This window comes from Lathyrus oleraceus, chromosome 1 (genome assembly GCF_024323335.1).
Source record: "Lathyrus oleraceus cultivar Zhongwan6 chromosome 1, CAAS_Psat_ZW6_1.0, whole genome shotgun sequence".
Classification (NCBI taxonomy): domain Eukaryota; kingdom Viridiplantae; phylum Streptophyta; class Magnoliopsida; order Fabales; family Fabaceae; genus Lathyrus; species Lathyrus oleraceus.
The window spans coordinates 134,728,071-134,738,724 of NC_066579.1; positions in this window are offsets into that span (position 1 = coordinate 134,728,071).

Below are 10,654 nucleotides of genomic sequence, written 5' to 3' on the forward strand. Positions count from 1 at the left end.
AAACACACACAGGAAACCAACTGCCAATTGCTGGACTTACGTCGGACTCCAACCAGAAAAGGAGAAATAACTCACACAAACAAAAACAAAAAGGGCGAACGTGGAGCCCGAATGCCAATCACTGGACTTACATCAGCATCCGAACCAAAACACACGCAAGGGTGGTTAAGACACAAAGGGTTGAAAAAGAAAAAAGGGTGGAAAAAGAAAAAAAAAGGCGCCCGGAGAGATCAGCTCATCTCCTGCCTACGTACCTCATCTGGTATGAGGATCAGAGTTGCCGTAGTTCGGCTACGCAGGGACAAAGGACTAGCCTAACCAGATAACAGAGGGAGACACAACACTAGGGAGACTACGACTCGAGCCTAGATGTTGTCATGCAAAGTCGTCCCTAAGTTAAGGTTTCTAGCTAACTTGCACAGGAAGCAAGCCTATCCTAAACATGACTTGCACAGGAAGCAAGCCACACCTAACCTAACTTGCACAGGAAGCAAGGGTCTCGATTGCAACTAGGGCAAGAGAAAGGGGAGGTCTCAATCGCAACGAGGGCGAGAGAAGAGAATTAGTGTTAGTTGTTAGTCAAACTCGACAAGACATCGCATCTCGTGCCTACGTATCTCATCTGGACATGAGAATCAGAGTTGTCGTAGTTCGGCCAAACTATTCCCGTTGGTTTGTGTTTTTTAAGTGGACAACGTCACTGCGCAATCTACCTGATGCTCGACCTTTGGAGACTTACTCACCTGTAGTAGAAGGAGTGGACGTATCCTTTAGAGGGGATAATGTTTGTTTGTGTTTTAGGAAAGCTCAAGCAAGAAAGGAAGTCCTATACGAAGGAACCGTGCTACCTTAATTGACATGCAAACGAGATTAGCGGAGTCTAGCAAACCTAGGGGATACAATCACACCACACAAGGACATACAGCATGAAATAAACACACCAACAAGGGGCTCAAACATCAAGGCTAGGTTTTAGTCGAGGGGTCATATCAACCTCAACAAACAAACCATTGGAACTGGGTAGTGTTAGCTCTTAACCTTGCCATTGAGGGGCTAAGGTGAAGCAGATGAAAGGTGAGTGAAGATAGGACTTCACAGCTCTTATCCCTAGCCTGGGAGAGCTTAAGACAAGAATGTGTGGGTTCAGAAAGTGGGAACCCTTCTACACATTTGAAACTGACTCAACTGTACAATTGTACAAGATCTTGGGTTTGTATCTGCAATGCATCAACACAGTGGTGTGAGCAAAGCAGATGACACACAAAATAGTAGGGGATAGGTTGCATATCCCTTGGGTTCTGCCAATTGCCTCTTCACTTAGGAGGTCTTTGACTCTATACAAGGACAAATATAAACAGTCACAAACATTGCCTCTTAAGGAGGACTTCAGACAGTTGCCTGGCCAAGTAACAGGCCAGGTCTTCCAGACTACATGAAGTTAGAAAGGTATACCTCAATGCAAATTGCTTATCAAGCAAAGCAAAGCAAAAGTTCACAAGGAACTGAGCAACTAAAAGTACCTGAAACCAGTCAGACAACATTAGTACACAACTTCAAAGTTAAAGCAAAAGGAAACAGATATCAACCAGTCAACACAAACAAGCTAAATGTGCAATGCACAAGGCTCAAGGCATGTGAGCCAAGCAACCTACAAAACAAATGGATTAGTCATGATAAACAAGCAAACACAACCAATTTGTATTGGTCTCATTGGATAATTGTTGGTTAACCTGAAAAAATGAGCTCAAATGTGAGTAACAGGACCACTAGGACAAGCCTAGGGTCAAAATGGGATGAAAAAGTCAAAACAGCAAGTGGCAAGTATCCAAAATCATGTTTAAACAATCAAGAAACAAACCCAATTGGTTTCACATTCATATCAATCATCATCATCATTTCATGAACAAAAGAAGTCAAGGCATGGCATTTAGAAGCTCATAGAAGTCAACAGCAAGACTTGAATCAAAAGCAATCTCAAACATTTCCAAAAATCATCAAATAAATCATGATCAATCACAACCCACAGCATGGTAAGCATGTCAAATTTCAACTCATTTGGACAAGTAGAAGGTGGTCAATGAAAATCAGAAAGGCAAGGCAATTCTAAACATGCTCAAAGAAGTCAACCAAACATGTATCAACTTCAAAAAATCATAAATCAGTGATAGCATATGAGAAATGAATGGGATCAAAACCATGGCAAAGCTTAAGATGTCTACTGATCACATATCAAATTTCATGTCCATCCAATAAAGTACGAGAATTTCACAAATGAAATGGGAACATGTGTCACAAAAGGTCAACATAAGACCAAACAGGGGAGAAAAATCTCAAACAATTGGAAAATGCCATAAACAAATCCACAAAAAATCACATGTAAACTAGACATACTCAAGCTCAGTCATGCAAAAATTCAATCCATTTTGAGGTCAAGAGGCATGGCTATGAAAATCATCAAGTTGCACACCAATGGTGTGACACAAATTGTCACACCCTACTTCAAAAAATCATAAATCAATGACCAGAGATGATAAATTCATAAACTTTATACCAAAATCACCATGGATGTGTCTAGTTTATGCACAAAAAAGTTCAGGGCCAATGGATAATGCATCATCATTTCACAAATGTTTTGGCAAAAGGTACAAAATATGAGCACATGAACAAAACCCTAATACCATTTAAAATCCGATCATCCAAAAATTCTGGAAAAATCATGATTAAATACTAGAGATCCAGATGAACACAATGCAAAAATTCTCATGAAATTTGGATTTAAAATGAAGATGCTATGATTTTTGCAAGATGATGCATCAAAATGAAATAAAAAGAAATAAAACAACATGGATTAATGAGACAAGGGGCACGAGAGTGGCACTTTTGTAATAACCAGGACAACTAAATCAAACGCCGTGTTTTGGGCCAGGGAACGAAATAAGCTGATTGGCTAGCATGAGCGTACAGTAGCATGCAACGTGAACAGGGGACAAATCTGGGCAAGGCAACGATGAACTAGGGTTTCATATGAACAGTGAGCTTCATCTTCATCACTTCAAATCGTGAAAAATTAAAATGCCCAGAAATACAAATTGACTACATCAATCGATTCAGCAAGCATCAAACAACATGAATCCATCACTCATTTTCATTAAAACAGGCCAAGCATCATGAATCGAGTAAAAATAAATATGAACAACAAACTTTAAAACAGCATAACTCAATCATCATCCAACCATTTTCAAAACTAAGACTACTAATGAAATCAGCATGCAAAGGCCTTTCCAAAACATGTTAAGATTTAGCAAATGGTGAGGTTTGAAATCTTACTTGATTTTGAAGAAATTAGTGAAACAGTGTTGTTTTGGATGTGTCTTGCTGAAACAGTTGCTCCAACAGCTTCCAAAAGATGACTGGTGATGTATGCTTGGCTCAAGAAAGCTTGGTTTGGTCCAGCTCGAGATCTGCCATTACTGAAGCTTGAAGAAAACAATCACGGAATGGTTGTTACAGCTGGTGTATGAGGCTTGCAATGGACTCAAAGATGATGGTAGATGATGTAGCAAGCAAAGCAAGGTCGAGTGTTTGCAATTTTTCAGAGCAAAGTTCAAAAATGCAAAAATGTCCAATTTGAGAGAGTGAGATCTTCTGTGTAGAGTGTGGCTGCTAGGGTTTTAGATTGACAGAAAATGAGCTAATATACTTCTGTCTTAAGTTGGTTAAGCAAGGTTAATGGAAGTTTAATCATGATTTGCTAAAAATGACAACTTTGCTAATTGGTCACTTTTGCTTAAATGGTGAGGTGCAAGGCCAAGGCTGCGAAATTGGGCTTTGTAACATGTTTCAAATGCAATTTCTGAACTATTCCAAATGGTAAAAGTGGTTAAAAATGCTTACTTTAAAAACTCATTTTTTCACTACACTTGAAATTAATTCATGTAAGTTCAAAAATGCCATTTTGATTGGTGATGTTTTGATGAATGATGATGACATTTTTGGAAAGAGGGGATCAAATGTGACTTGTTGCAAAAAACCCCACCCAATTTGGCCAAATGGTTTGAGAGATATGGCCTTTTGAAGTTCAAAAATTTCTGAAAATGACTTGATCATAACTTGCCAACCATACATGGGAATTGAGAGTTCTTGAACTTTTTGGAAAAGGGAGAACAAGATCTTCAACTTTCATGTTGGGAAAAAATTCATTTGAAGCTTGTATCATGATGTAAGTTTGAGGATCAAGACTTTCCATTTTTGGCAAATTCCAATTACAGGTCAACTTTCTATTTCTGGAAATTTCTTGTCTGGCTTCAAATTCTTCCATGATGATGTTTGACATGTTATATGAGGCTTATATGGACATGAAGGAACCCTTTCAAACCAATTCCCACCATCAAAACACTGATCAAATGCACAGTTGACCAATAGTTGACTTTTTAGGGTTTCTGATGGACTGTGCATTGACTGATGACTTCTGAACCATCAAACCTTGACCAAGACACTTCAAAAGGATCCCCAAGTCATGTGAACATGTTGGACCAACCCTAGGGCCTTGGCTCGATGAAAAATTGTACTTGCTTGCTTGATTGACTGACCTCCTGATCAGTTTGACCTAATTCTTCTGACTGGCTTGCACTTGAGGCAAAAGGGACAATGCAATGCTATGCAGTGGACCATGTTATGTTATGACCTAATATGAGAATGTATGTACAATGATAGGTGCAAATTTGAGGTGCTACAGGTCTTATCAAGATATGTCAGGGTTGGATACCGATATCGTTGTGCACAAGCTACCGTTGAGAGCAGATTGTCCTCCAGTGAAGCAGAAGTTGCGCAGAACTCGACCCGAGATGGCCATGAAAATTAAAGAGGAAGTGCAGAAGCAGTTGGATGCTGGTTTCCTAGCTGTCACTAATTATCCGCCTTGGGTTGCCAATATTGTGCCGGTCCCGAAGAAGGATGGGAAGGTGAGAATGTGTATGGACTACCGGGATCTGAATAGAGCTAGCCCGAAGGATGATTTCCCACTACCTCACATTGATGTGTTGGTATATAATACAGCTCAGTTCTCGGTGTTTCCTTCATGGATGGCTTTTCTGGCTATAATCAAATTAAAATGTCGCCAGATGATATTGAGAAAACAACGTTCATCACACCATGGGGCACTTTCTGTTATAAGGTGATGCCATTCGGTCTCAAGAACGCCGGTGCTACTTATCAGAGAGCCATGGTGACTTTGTTTCATGATATGATTCATCATGAAATCGAATGCTATGTTGATGACATGATAGAAAAGTCCCAAACAGAAGAGGGGCATTTGGTGGATCTGGCCAAGTTGTTTGACCGGCTGAGACAATTCAGACTGAGGTTGAATTCGAATAAGTGCACTTTCGGGGTGCGGTCCGGTAAATTGCTGGGGTTCATTGTAAGTGAAAGAGGAATCGAGGTTGATCCTGCTAAAGTAAAAGCAATACGAGAAATGCCTGAACCGAGAACAGAGAAAGAGGTTCGTGGTTTCTTAGGTAGATTGAACTACATTTCACGGTTCATATCTCATCTAACAGCCACGTGTGAGCCGATATTCAAGTTATTGAGAAAAGATCAAACGGTCAGGTGGAATAATGATTGCCAAGCGGCATTTGAAAAGATAAAAGAGTATTTGCAGGAGCCTCCGATTCTGATGCCTCCTGTGGAGGGACGACCGTTAATTCTGTACTTGACGGTCCTCGAGGGGTCTATGGGGTGTGTACTGGGGAAGCATGACGAGTCTGGTCGAAAAGAGCATGCCATATACTACCTTAGCAAAAAGTTTACCGACTGTGAAACAAGATATTCACTGCTCGAGAAAACTTGTTGTGCTTTGGTCTGGGCTGCTCGCCGACTGAGACAGTATATGCTGGTTCATACCACTTTATTGATTTCCAAGATGGATCCAATCAAGTACATTTTTGAGAAGCCAGCATTGACCGGACGGGTTGCGAGATGGCAAATGATTTTGACCGAATATGATATCCAATATACCTCTCAGAAAGCAATCAAGGGGAGTGTATTGTCTGATTACCTCGCCCAACAACCCATTGAGGATTATCAACCGATGAAGTTTGAGTTCCCTGATGAGGACATCATGTTTCTCAAATCGAAAGATTGTGAGGAACCAATCCCGGAGGAGGGGCCTGACCCTGAATCCGAATGGATTTTGATGTTTGATGGGGCCGTTAACGTGAATGGTAGCGGAGTTGGTGTTGTTTTGGTTACGCCGAAAGGATCCCATATTCCTTTTGCTGCTCGGCTAACATTTGAGTGCACCAACAATGTGGCTGAATACGAAGCTTGTATCTTGGGGATTGAAGAGGCGATTGATTTGCGGATCAAAAACCTTGTTATATATGGAGATTCAGCTTTGGTTGTGAATCAGGTTAACGGAAAATGGTATACGCATCAATCTCATTTAATTCCATATCGGGATTATACGAGGAGATTGTTGACATTTTTCACCAAGGTGAAGATGCATCATGTGCCTAGAGAAGAGAATCCTTGGGCAGATGCTTTGGCTACTCTGGCTGCCTTGATTAAGGTGCAGTGGTGGAATCAGTTCCCAAGTGTTGAGGTGGGACGTCTGGATAGACCGGCTTATGTGTTTGCTGTTGACACAGCGCCGGATGATGAGAAGCCGTGGTATTACGATATCAAGCGCTATCTGGAAACCCAGGAGTATCCTGAGGGAGCATCCAAGAAGGACCGAAAGACTCTGCGGAGGTTGGCCATGGTGTTCTACTTGAATAAGGATGGGGTTTTGTATAAGAGGAATTTCGATTGGGTCTTGCTAAGATGCGTTGATGACAAAGAAGCAAGCCAGTTGATGAAAGAGGTTCACGAGGGGTCGTTCGGTACCCATGCCAGTGGGAATGCAATGGTGAAGAAGCTGCTAAGGGCGGATTATTATTAGATGACAATGGAGGCCCAATGTTTCAGTTTTGTGCAGAAGTGTCATAAATGCCAGATTTATGCCGACAAGGTGCACGTGCCTCCAAATCCGTTGAGCTTGATGTCGTCTCCGTGGCCGTTTGCTATGTGGGGCATCGATATGATTGGGAAGATTGAGCCTACGGCTTCGAATGGGCATCAGTTCATATTGGTGGCTATTGACTACTTCACCAAGTGGGTGGAAGCGGCCTCTTATGTGAATTTGACGAAGCAGGTCGTTGCCAAATTTCTCAAGAGAGACATCATTTGCAGATATGGGGTTCCCGAGAGAATCATTACTGATAATGGTTCTAATTTGAACAATAAGATGATGGCAGAACTGTGCCAGGAATTCAAGATCGAGCATCACAATTCTTCTCCTTATCATCCGAAGATGAATGGGGCGGTTGAGGCAGCCAATAAGAATATTAAGAAGATTGTGCAGAAAATGGTCGTCACCTATAAAGATTGGCATGAGATGTTGCCATTTGCATTGCATGGGTATCGAACTTCAGTACGTACATCTACTGGGGCAACACCTTTCTCGTTGGTATATGGAATGGAAGCGGTGCTACCGGTTGAGGTTCAGATTCCTTCGCTGAGAGTCCTGATGGACGTGAAATTGCAGGAGGCTGAATGGGTAAGGACTCGGTATGAAGAGTTGAGCCTGATTGAGGAAAAGAGGCTGGCGGCCATCTGTCATGGGCAGTTATACCAGCAGCGGATGAAGCGTGCTTTTGACCGAAAGGTGTGACCTTGTGTGTATCACATAGGAGATCTGGTGCTGAAAAGGATCCTTCCTCCTCAAAACGATCGTAGGGGCAAGTGGACACCCAATTATGAAGGTCCATTCGTGGTCAAGAAGGTTTTCTCTGGCGGAGCCTTGTTGTTAACGACCATGGATGGCGAGGATTTTCCATCCCCTGTGAATGCGGACGCAGTTAAAAAATACTTCGTATAAAGAGACCCGCTGGACAAAAAGAATAAAATAGTCCAGGCAAAAATGGGCATCCCGGCGAATCGAAAAAAAATGAAAAAGGTTCGGGCAAAAATTAGGAATAAAAAGAAAAACTGTACACCCGCCGGCAAGTCGAAAACCTGAAAAGGCGGCTTGGGCAAAAAAGGGTATCCCGGTGGACTGAAAACCCGAAAGGGCGGTCCAGGCAAAAGAGGGATTGAAACGAACAACTGCGTCTGGCATGATCGTTTGTACTTTGGATATGACATGGATAATCCCCGACAGGGATCGGTCGGAAGCGTCTTGTTCAGAAGGCAGAAAGCACGGAGAGTCTTGAGGACATATGGGGTGTAACCGAGTTGGAACTCGATGAGGTCGCAGGTTCACATTGCCATTAGGATAGATTTTCCTTTTGTGCGCAATTACCTCTTTTTAGGAATTGCTTCCTTTGTAGTGCTCATTCATGAGCCACACCTTTTCAATCAATAAAATGCATATTCAGTCAAATAATTTTGTTTTTGTTTTCATTACCGCTTTGATTGCAAAAACATCCAATTGTTTGTGATAAAGAATCTGTGCATTTTAAGACATGGAGGTCCCTTCCAATGCGTGCTCATAAGATTGAAAACTTGAAATCTTATTCGGAAGGTTGAGTGACCCAGGTGTTGAAATCTTGGCACGCCTGGGGCACGTTTTTATCTAACGATCTCTTTTGCAGGTGTTGTTAGATATTTTCATTCACTTGCAGGTTGTGATGAGAAGCCTTTTTGACAAGAGATCCCCGTGGAGTCCAATCAGGGACCAGGGATTGAAGAACGGTGAAAAGATGGCGCAAGACGTACGACGATCCTTGAGGATTAACCAAGAAGACTCTTCAAAGTCTGAGGACTGGAAAGTTTGTATGAATCTGTGGAGTACGGAGAAGTCGGGAATACAAGGTGATGAATCAGAAAAGTCCAGACGAGTCTGGGAGCTCTCAAAAATGGAAAGTTGACACTGGATTTGGGATGTTGAATACCAGGGTTCGACGAGTCGACGAGTGTTCTGTACCAGAATTTCCTTGTTTCCCCAAGCAGAGGCGGAACTGTTATCTCCCCAGCAGATTTGAGATCGGTATTTCCTCAGCAGCCAGGCCTGAAGGTTGCTATTTCCCTAGCGGAGGCGTCCGTTGCTGGCTTTTTCCCTCAGCAAGTCAAAGACCGTTGTTTCCCCACAGAGTGCGTTGGTGGTTTATTCCCCAGCGAAGTCCCCAAGTGGATCGGGTTCCATGGAGGCCATCCCTGGTATGGGTGATTATTTCCCTAGTAGCAGCGCTATTCCCCAGCAGGGTGGAGATTGGAGTGTTGTCGAGTTCCTCTGCGGAGTGCCTTGAGCTCCCCAGAAGAGTCCCTTGAGGGGGATACTTTTTATGCATTCATCATGTAGATAAGCATAGCTAATTGCGTAGCATTTCCATGATTATGGAGCATTACGCTAAAAAATCATCATGCATAAGCATTGCAAGCATAAGCTAGTCTCAAGCCGTGGTTATTGTTTGAGAGGTGGTTTTGCCAGAAGGTGAAGATGTTACTCCGAGGAGTTTGGCATTGTGATTTTGAATCAACAGTATTCCCCAGTAGTGCGATATTGGAGGAAGGGTTTCTGTCGTACGGAGATGGAAATGCTAATCAAAGAAGTTTCGGGGTCCAAGAAAAGAACAAAAAAGTAAAGAAAAGAGAAGGAGATAATCCCCAGCTAAGCGCAAAGTGTTCGTTGGCTAGGTTTGAATAGAGAATAACTGGCTCATGGCTTGTTATCCCCAGCATGGGTCGTTGGTACGCGTGCCACCTCATTTATCACTATTTCTTATTTCTGCCGATGCTGACAGGCATGACGAATGTTTAGGGTATTCAGATCGTTGCGGCATTCAGGCCAGGTTTCCGGTGTTCAGGCCAAGGTGGGTATTCAGACCAGTTTCCGATTTTCAGATCGAAGAAGTTTCCGACGTTCAGGTCGAAGCACTTATGGCACTCAGGTCAGTTTCCGATTTTCAGATCGAAGAAGTTTCCGACGTTCAGGTCGAAGCACTTATGGCACTCAGGCCAGTTTCCGATTTTCAGATCGAAGAAGTTTCCGACGTTCAGGTCGAAGCACTTATGGCACTCAGGCCAGTTTCCGATTTTCAGATCGAAGAAGTTTCCAACGTTCAGGTCGAAGCACTTATGGCACTCAGGCCAGTTTCCGATTTTCAGATCGAAGAAGTTTCCGACGTTCAGGTCGAAGAACTTGTGGCACTCAGGCCAGTTTCCGATTTTCAGATCGAAGAAGTTTCCGACGTTCAGGTCGAAGCACTTATGGAACTCAGGCCAGTTTCCGATTTTCAGATCGAAGAAGTTTCCGACGTTCAGGTCGAAGAACTTATGGCACTCAGACCAGTTTCCGATTTTCAGATCGAAGAAGTTTCCAGTGTTCAGGCCGAGGTGGGTATTCAGACCAGTTTCTGATTCTCAGATCGAAGAAGCTTCCGAAGTTCAGATCGATGCAGCTTGCGGCACTCAGGCCAGCTTTCCGGTATTCAGACCGAAGTGGCGTTCAGGCCAGTTGTTGGGCATTCAGGCCAATCTCCCGGTATTCAGACCGATATCAATACTCCCTGATACTATGTTGTTCAGTAGTCAGACTGATGAGCGGCGTTCTGGCCATGGTATTCCTGTGTTACCATTTATTTTGGTATCCAGGCCCACGTTACTTTTCGGTATT